Here is a 10577-nt window from a genome sequence, read left to right as displayed (position 1 = left end):
CCGCCATTCCACGAGAGTGCGCAATTTTAAACTGTAACATGTTAGGTATCTATTTATCCGGCATGACATTATCTTTCACAATATACAAAAAAAATCGGGCTAACTTTACTGTTTAGTTTTTTTTTAAATGCAGTAAAATGTAATTTTTTCCAAAAATTGCGTTTGAAAGACCGCTGCGCAAATGCCGCGTGAAAAAGATTATTGCAATGGCCGCCATTTTGTTTTCCAGAGTCTTTGATAAAAAAATATATATAATGTTTGGGGGTTCTAAGTACTTTTCTCGCAAAACATACTGATTTAACTTGTAAACAACATGTGTCAGAAATAGGCTTGGTCCTTTTAAGTGGTTAAGTAATAAATGTATTAAAAATAAAAAAAATTGTTTGAGCTTTGCACATGTCAGAGGTTGTTTACTAACTGGAAAGAGCGCAAGTCCAGAAATTAGATTCCTTTACAGGTGTGCCACTTGTTAGATCATCGTGAAAGGTCAAAGGGAATTACCATTTTCCATAATGTGCAAAGCTAGCCAGGAAATTATGAAGCTACAATTTTTCAGCTGAGCTACCAGGTCAAAATATATATGCAGTTTTTCATTTTAGCCTTCCTTGCACTTGTAAAAAATACTTTGCCGTGTGTTTATGTAGCAAGCTAAGTGGTTTTGTCATATGAGCAAGAAAAGGGCCAATTTGTCTGCATGTTGAAGACTATGGAGCTTCCCCCCCAACACCTTGTGGAAACAAGACTGTGAGATGTTTTTTTTTTTTTTTTTTTTTTTTTAATTTGCACCTTGTATATTTATTGCTTTATTGGTTTCTTCGATTTTTTTTTTTTTTTTTTTATGAATGTGTTTCCCAGGGGACAATTTTCATGTAGTACTTTGCCCCATATTCCTATATGCTGTTAAAGGTTAGCTGTAAGGTTGGACAGGGCACCACTCCTTTCTACATGGCCATCCAACAACATTGCTAGTGAGGAGGTGGCTGCTTTGACAGAGGGAACTTTTCTTTGTCTCCAAGCACTTGCTTGAGACAAGCTTCTCACAACAAATGCAGGGGAAGGGAGGTGGGCTCATCATCTAAACTGTTCCAGGCAAGTGTTTGGAGATCTAGAAAAGAGCCATCTGTCAAAGCACCTAGTTTCTTGCAAGCTGCTTTGTCAGATGGCCCCTGTCAGGAGTTGGGGCACCCTGTCCAACCCCACAGATAGCCTTTGCATAAAGGACTATGGGACGAAGTACAACATGTACTTTGCCCCCTGGGGAACAGAACACACAATAATATAAATAGAATTGGGACTTCCTCTTTGCACAGTCAGTACATATAGAAATGGACTTTCTGAAAATATAGGAGTCAAGTTGGGTGACCATACAGTCATGTTTTTAAAAGTAAACTAAGGATAGAAATATAAAAGCTGCCATTGTGGATTCGATTTTATAGGTGCAGTCGTTGGAGCTGTCAAGCTCCCCTTTTGCTTTATACCCTTGTGTGTCAGTGACCTGTTACAAGCATGTGTATGTTACAAATTGGAACACTTACATATACTTGCTAGTTGTGGGGCAAAACCAAGGCCTTGCCTACTTGATTGTAGGGAAATCAGGTTGAGCTCGCAATGGTTGTGTGATTAAAAAAGGGATATTAAACTCACATGCAGGAGTACAAATGATCGTTTGTGTAAAGGCCGCCAGCCATACGGCTCCGCACATCCGCACTTCCTGATCGCTGTAGGGTGACGTCAGAACACGGCGTCCTGACGTCACCTTACAGCGATCAGGAAGTGCGGATGTGCAGAGCCGTCCGGCCGGCGGCCTTTACACAAACGATCATTTGTACTCCTGCATGTGAGTTTAATATCCCTTTTTTAATAAATATATATGCGGTTACACTATGGAGCTTCTCTTTTCTTTATGGTGGTGATAGATCTTGGGGGTCTTTTTGGAGTCATTCTGAGAGGAGCCTGCATTAATATATGAATTCTACAAGTGCCTACAATTTTTGAGTCCGGTAAGAGGCGTTATAAAAGGTGGAGGATAAGCACCAGTCTGTTGGGTGTTATATGTGATTGCCTGTTTGCTCTATGGTAAGGAGTACCCATAAGGTGCCTTTCTCACTGGGCTTTATTTCCTTTCACCTCGGTCTCATTTGATTATGGTTATCTGGTTTACACTATGGAGTTCTCTTTCCTTTCATGGTGGTGACATCCATTTGAGAGCCTTTCTGGATTAACTCCGTGTGCAGACAGCTATTTACCCTAAGATTTCTAAAAGCATTTACATCAATTCAATCTGGTAAGAGGCGTTTTATACGGTGAAGGATAAGCACCAATCCCTTGGTCTATTCATGCAATTGCCTGTTTATTCTCTGAAATACTCCATCTACGGGTGTTTGCATTGCACTGGATCTTACCTCTTCTTTGATGTGTATCTGTCATACATATTTTGTGTTCTGATAAGCAGTGCAAATATTGGTGGAGGATTTCACTTATTTACTTTTTATTGAATATCACCCTTTTTCATTTATTTTTCCACTGGACACTTATCACATTGGTGTAATTTAATTATTGAATGTACCCATTGCTGTTGGGTTTTACGCTATTGCGTTTTTTCCTTTTTTTGATCAATTCAATCACAATTCAAAACAATCCCACAACCATTGCGAGCTCAACCTGATTTCCCTACAATCAAGTCGGCAAGGCCTTGGTTTTTGACAACTCGCTTTATATGAAAATTTTTTTGGTAAGCACATGACCATTGGGAGTCTGGATTGAAAATCACGGATTATACCTAATTATCATATATTTTTATTGGACTTTATATGGACTTCATTTGATCTATATCAATGTTTAGCGCGACTTAATTTTATATATTTCACTGGGGTGTGGTCACACTTGAAGTTGCAGCTCTGTTTTTGTTCCACTAGCGCGGTTATTATTTCCAATTTGTCAGCGGAGACATGTCCGCTGACATCCGATCCGTCAAATCTGGACGGATGGAAACCCTATTTTCCATCCATCGGATCGGACCGACGGTCCGTTCCCATCCGATTCCCCCATAGAGATGTATTGGGCTCTGACAGCCGTGTCTCCGCACACAGTGCGGAGAACAGCTGTCATTCTCCTGCTCAGCAGGGATCGGCGGATCGATCCCCTGCTGAGAAAAATGGACTCTGTCCGACGGACGGAGTGTGTGAAAGGGGCCTTACACAGATTTAGACAGATTTGTGAACAATATTTGAGAGAAATAGGCCTTTTGTGTACATAGAAAAAGTCTTAGATGTTTGAGTTCAGTTCATGAAAAATGGAGGGCACAAACAAAAGTGTTGCGTTTTATAATTTTGTTCAGTGTAAATTGGCTAGAAAATAATTTCTGAATGCACCACATGCCAACTCAAACTCAAATATCTAATAAAATACTTTGAGCAAACAGTTTCTGCCCACTGGAGTCTTCATTGAATTTCCCTTTTTTTTTTTATAGCAATTTACTTTCATGAACTGTGATTTGGTTTCAAAATCAAGAAAGCAGGAAGGGCAATGCTTAGATCAGGCTAGAAAAAAGAATGCACCCTAGTATTGAATTAAAATATTAGGAGAATATATGTGGACTTATTGCTTCTTGCAGTGTATGTACCAGCCTAAAATGAAAGTATATTTGAAACCTTACCTGGTTAACCAATCCATACAGTTTTAAATAGAAACAAAAAGCAAAACATTTAGTCCTTTTGTGCAATTCTGCTGATAAATGGACGGTTAGGAGCAGTTGGGGTTTTTTTTTTTTTTTTTTTAGCAGCCCCTGAATTCTTCTCTAGGTTATCCTATCTGTCCATATACACTGAGGTTTTTTTTAGTCGTTTAGAGGCATTTTCTTGAAAACAAAAAATGCGTTCAGGACAGATGTTCATAGGCATTTGAAACGCCAATTGCTGCTAGCAGCTTGCAAACATGTCTAAATGCGGTAGAATCGTTTATAGTAGCTTTTTTGTTTATAGGCGTTTGTAATAGGAAAACATTGCTGACCGTTTGCAATAGGGAAAAACAGGTGAGAGAGAGAGAGAGATCAGTAGAAAACTGGATTTTTGTCTTACCGTAAAATCCTTTCATCTGATGTTCATTGACGGACACAGAGACATATCTTCATTAGTCGAATGGGTTATGCTGTGCTTCCCAGGAGTGGGACACTAGGCGAAAAAGGGTTAACAAAGTTAACAGAACTTTTAGCTATACCCACAAAAATCCAGTTTTCTCTTTTGTTCATTGATAGACACAGCGACAAATCTTCATTAGTCGAATGGGACGTCCCAAAGCAGTAATAGCATGAGGGGTGGGAAACGAACACAGCAAGAACAATTACCAACAGGCTAAACATAGCCAACCAGGTAACCCAGGAGCTCAACAAGGAACAACTGGAGCTCACCTGACAAAAAAAATACACCCTCAAAGAGGACTAATCCTCTCCAACAGCGGCCTGCAAACCCTTGCAGCCAAAAGAAGGCATCCGCAGATGCCAACACATCCACTTTATAAAAAATTTGTGAACATGTGTGTGGACGACCAGGTGGTCGCCTTGCAAACCTGCACCACTGACGCCTGATGATGAAAGTCCCAAGAGGCACACTAAGCACCCTTATAAAATGCACCATAACAGGGGAGGAGGACCCTGACCCTTAATATAATAGGCCTGCACCACCATCTGCCTATCCATCCGGAAATGGTTGCGGCAGACGCAGCCAGCCCCTCCAAATCCATCCGTAAGGACAAATAGGGAATCTGATTTTTGGAACGACTCAGTTGTCGCCAGGTACACTCCGATTGCCCGAGCCATATCTAAAGAGTATAAGGCAAGCTCTTTAGGGTGCTTAGGCTAGAACACAAGGAAGGAAACACATGCCTTATTTAAATGAAAACCAGAAACGAATTTTGGAAGGAACGACTGACAGGGCTGGGGCACCAATTTATCTCCGTGAACCACCAAGTAAGGTGAACAACAAGACAAGCTGCCAGCCCTGACACCCTACGTGCAGAAGAAAAAGCTACCCAGAAGACCACCTTAAGTAAGTAGAGGAATCTCGTAAATATTTTCCAACAGCGGTCATTGAAGAACCAACAGCATCAAGGTGAGATCCCATAAGGGAAATGGAAACAGACTGGGGGAGTCAAGTGGCGAACCCCCTGAACAAAGGTGAGAACCACAGATAAATGTAGCCAAAGGACGATGAAAGAAACCGCCAAGGCCGAACCTGGCGCTCGGTGGTACCCGAGGCTAGACGCTGCTCCACACCGCGTTCGGGGGGGGTTCCAAAATCGGAGTCACCGAAAAGAAGCTGGGGTGAACCCCAAGAGATTCACATCTGCAAAGTACGCTCTTCAAACGCAATGGTAAAACTACCTAGAAGTAGATTTACTAGCTTACAGCAGCGTGGGAATCACTGATTTAGACCACCCTCTAGCCTTCAACACCTGGCTTCTGACAGCCGACCGTAAGGCAAGATGGAAGATTGGCCCTTGAGCCAACAGATCTCTTCTAAAAGGAAGTCTCCAGGGAGCATCGGCGACCAACTGTATTAAATCTGTGTACCAAAACTGGCTAGGCCAGTATGGAGCCACCAGGATGGTCATCATCCCTTCTGCCTCGAGTCTATGCAGGAGCCTTGGCAGAAGTTCTAGAAGAGGAAAGACATATATCAGATGATACTGGTCCCAAAAGAGCCACCAGTGCGTCTGTGACATCGGCCAGAGGATCCCAAGACCGTGACACAAACCCAATCACCTTCCTGTTAAAAACGAGAGGCCAACGGGAGTACCCCACTGGAGAGACAACACCTCGGGAAGAAGTGACCAGTATATCGATCAGTACAGAGTCCAGACCCCCTGAGCACAAACCGTGACAAAAACCGCCACCCAACTCGGACAGGCTGGCATCCGTGGTGACCACCGTCCTGTACAAGGGAAGTAAGATTTACCGGTTGAAGCGCCGGAGAACAAAGCCACCATTTCAGGGACCCTCTCGTACCCCGACTCAACAGGATCAGAGCGTCTAGACACTGTGGATTCCTGCCCCATATGACAAGAATCTCCCTTGCAGACGTCTCATGTGGGTAGAGTTTTGAACTCATCCCATGGGAGGAACACCCTGGCTAAGGCCGAGTCCAGAGCAGAACCAGATAGTCCAACTAGGTGGACGGAGCCAAAGCCAATACCTGGAAATTTAATTTCCAACCAAACTCCTGCAGAGTCTCCACAGTAATCACCCGGTTCTCCTCCAGAGCAGTCGGAGACTTGGCTCGCAAAAGATCATCCAGACACTCCGGTATCGCAATCCCTTGCTGGTACGAGGGTGGTGTGGCTCCTGGGACCTGCAAACATGAAACAAATGTTCAGATTTTGAGACTGGAGCAATCGCCCTTCATAGTAGCAAGGCTTGCACCACCACGAAAAGATCTTCAGGCCGAATACCAGACCAGGCCCTCATGGAGCCTTCAGAGGAGATCCTTCCAGGGAGGCTCCGAACAGACCATTCCCCACCAAGGGAAGATCACATAAGGCCATCTAGAAAATGTAGTCCACAGACCAGCATTTTAGCCATATCGTGCATCGAAGGATCATAGCGGTCACAGACAGCCCAGAGATTAAGGGAGCCGCATCCAGAGAGGCATCACAGACTAAGTGCAACCCCTGGACCTACTAGTCCACCAGCTCCGCAAAGCAGGAGGAATCTGTTCCCCCCTCCAGATCCTGGCACAAATCTTACTCACTCTGATAGGTCAGGGACACCATGCACTGGTGAACACCAGCCGAAGGACCGAATTGGCCACAGAAGACATGTGACAGACCAAAGTCTCGGCTCTCCCGTCAAAAGGATCTTTTAAACCGGAGACTCCTCTACTGGAAATAGGACAGAATTATTTAGCCTGGAAACTGGAGAGTCCACCACAGGTGAGACTGCCCACGTACTCAACAGAGACTCTTTAAGGGATAAAGTCTATGGAAACGCTCAGACAGCGCCATAGTGCGTTGGCGGGAAAAGGAAATACCTTTTCCGCTTTACGGGATCTGCGGGCCCCGAGGGAACCGGCGCTTCCGACGCAGCAGCAGCGGCATCCCCCATGTTAAAAGTTTCCTTTACCAATACAATCAGTGCCCTTGCATGCGCATGCAAAAACAGTGCAGACACAATTTTTTAAATCTAGCTGCACCAAACCACACGGTACTGCGGTACCCTGCATTTTGCCGACTGCAAACACATGCCTGTTTGTCAGCTGTGTCGAGGAACTATAAAGAATTAATAGCATCCCCATGCATCTGCAGAAGGCAGCTGCAGTAAAAAGAGGAATCAACCTCACCACAGAGCACCTGAAGTGCGCGGACGCAAACCCAGTAGAGTCGCAATATGCTAAGCTCACCCTGAGAACATAACGGGGAGGGGGGGGGGGGGAGGCGGACGCCTGTCCACTGATCTATCACCCCTGTCAGACGCTCAAACAGCCTGTCAAGAGCTCGGGCAGCTTGACCAGCAGCTCGGACAGCCAAATGCGAATAGGCTGAAAAGCTGCAGCCTAAATTTGGGGCGAGTCCTCTGGCAGCTCTGTTAGTTTAGTCCACAGCTCGAACAGCTTGGTTAGGAGCTTGGACAGCCCGGTTAGTCGCTCGGACAGCTTGGTCAGTCACTCAGCCAGCCAGCTCCATCAGCCGCGAGTAGGCCGCAAAGCTGTGGCCTCAATTTTTGGCCCGATTCGGCCGTGTGAGGTGCCTGTCGGCAGCACCGTCCGCTCAGCTCGGTTAGGCCTCAGTCAGCTTGGTCAGGCACTTAGACCGCGAACTAAATTTTCGGCCTGATCCAGCCACGTGAGGCGCAGACTCCGCAGATGAGACATCCGCTCCCCCCAGCCTATATCCACTGCAGGAAGTCCCAAAGACATCCCTGCCCCAGTCACTAATCCCCAGGGGGCCCAGGAACTTGCTCAAAGGCCCCCGTGTGCGATCTGGACAGCGCAGTCAGCAACATCCACCTCCCCTACTGGAGCAAGTGGCAAAGCCAGCTCCCACCTCACCCAGGGAGGGGGGGGGGACGTGGGGGTAGGTTGGGGCCAAAAGACCACTGTGACTGTTAAGAGGGGCTGGGAGGAATGGAAAGGAGGCCAGTTCCTATCTGGGGAGACTATATCATGACAAACTTAGCGCGGAGGTGAGGCCTGCGTGCGCTCGCTGGCCAGACTGGGGAGACCTTAAGGACCTAGAATATCCAGTCCGTCGCCCAGTCCGGCAGTTGATTGTAGTTCTCACAGGAACCAAATTGATTGTAGTTCTCACAGGAACAGAAAATAATAAAAGACGAAAAAAAATTCAGTTTAAAAGGAACCAGAGATCCCAGCAAGAAGCTAGGTCCTTACTCCTGACTAGGCAGAAAAAAACTGAATCCTAGAGTAAGAAGTGGGAGTATACCACCTGGGACTGCCCCATGGGCGTAACTAAAAGTTCTGTTAACGTTAACTCTTTTCCGCCTAGTGTCCTACTCCTAAGGAAGCGCAGCATAACCCATTCGACTAATGAACATATGTCGCTGTCTCCGTCAATGAACAAACTATTTTCTGCAAAAACGTTTCTAAACTAAAACGTTGATGAACGCCGGTGAACGTGGCATTTAAAAAATGTCAAACGGATGTTTTTTTAACTTCGTTCAGTAGCTGTCAAGTTCCAGCGTCCAGAAGAGGTTTTCAAGCATCCAGCGTACATGAGGCCTTAAAGTGAAGTAAGGGGAAATATTAAAGGCTAAGTTTACCTTTTTGGAGCATGTTGGACAATACACCCTTTTTTAGGATGCAACGCGTAACATGCTTCAAATCCCTAACAGCACCGTCCACATAGCCGGGTCATTTCTTCACAGCGATCTGTAAAAGTGAGAACTACAAGTCCTATCTTCCACCGCGGCAGATGACATGTAGTTCTCAATGAATTGTGAAGGCTCTGATGAGCGCCTTTGTAGTTCATTCACAAACTCTGCAGTTTTCAACCTGAGAGCCTGCTAAAAGCTGTGAGGCTTGTCTGTAGGAGACATTGCATTTATTTATTTTTTCCCAGAAGGTGAACTTATCCTTTAATCTTTCATAATTTAGCCTGCACAATTAGTATACCGAAGTGCTGTACATATTTAGATTGCTTCCCAAACTCCAACCTGGGAAAAAAAAAAAAAAAAAACAGGTCAGCACATTGATGCTTTATGCAACTCTTAAAGCAACAAAGCACCTGCTGTGCATTTCAGAAAATGCTGTCACCTAAGGCCTCTTTCACACATAAGGTCCAATCAGATCTGCCTGTCAGTTTTTCAGGTGGACCTGATGGGATGCTCAATGCATTCTTTTGGGGCAGTGGAGACATCTCCGCTGGCACCTGCTCCCATCCGATCCTGTCAGTCAAATCTGGATGGATGGAAACCCTATTTTCCATCAGTCTGGCGGATCGGATGAGAACGGACAGGCAGTCCATTCTCATCCGATTCCCCCATAGAGGACAGCGGGGATCTGACAGCTCCATCTCCGCACCCAGAGCAGAGACAGAGCTGTCATCCGCCTGCTCAGCGGGGATCAGCGGATCGATCCCCCCACTGAGCAGAATGGAGTCCGTCAGCGGAACGGACAGGTGTGCAAGGACCCTTAGCCTTGAGAAAAGACAGTAAGGCCCCTTTCACACATACAGTCCGTTTGTCCGTTTTTCATCCATCCGTTGACGGATGAAAAACAGATATCAATACATCTCTATGTAAAAAGGGATGACAACGGATGATCATCCGTTAACATCCCTTTTCATCCACTTCCGTCAATGTCTGTTTTTTGGAACGGATGAATGCCCTATTTTTCATCCGTCAAAAAAACCGATCGGACGAAAAACGGATGTAAACCGAACAAACGGTCTGTTTTTCATCGGTTTTTGCATTGGTAGTGGATGTAAAAAAAAATGGATGAAAAATGGACAAAAAAACGGGACGAAAAATGGATGAAAAACTGATACATTGGACTGTTCATTTAATCAGTTCAGTCACGTCAAAATGGATGAAGTATTCATCAGTGATCATCCGTTTTCCATCCATTTTTCATCAGTGATCATCAGTTTTTTTTTTTACATCCACTACGAATTCAAAAACAGATGAAAAACGGACCATTCGTCAGTTTACATCAGTTTTTCGTCTAATCAATTTTTTTTAACGGACGAAAAATAGAGGTTTGATCAGTTTAAAAAAAACGGATGATGACTGATGCGGATGTAAACTGATGATCATCCATTTACATCCATAGAGATGCATTGATGTCCGTTTTTCATCCGTCAACAAAAAACAGACATGCATGTGTGAAAGGGGCCTTATACTTAGCAATGGCTTGTAAAGTAGTTTTAATGAAGTGACAGCTTTTACTGATAAGGTAAGGGGGAAAGAAAAATGAAAACCGGTTTAAGAAAAAAAAAAAAAAAAAACTCCTAGTCATTTAGATTACTTGAAAGCAAAAAATGCGTTCAGGCAACATATACACCCCTAGAATGTTGGTATGAAAATAGCTACTAGGTTACACATACAGTGGGTACGGAAAGTATTCAGAACC

This window comes from Pelophylax lessonae (assembly GCF_965119305.1).
Source record: "Pelophylax lessonae genome assembly, chromosome: 1".
NCBI classification, from domain to species: domain Eukaryota; kingdom Metazoa; phylum Chordata; class Amphibia; order Anura; family Ranidae; genus Pelophylax; species Pelophylax lessonae.
Note: the sequence above shows the minus strand (reverse complement) of the source record.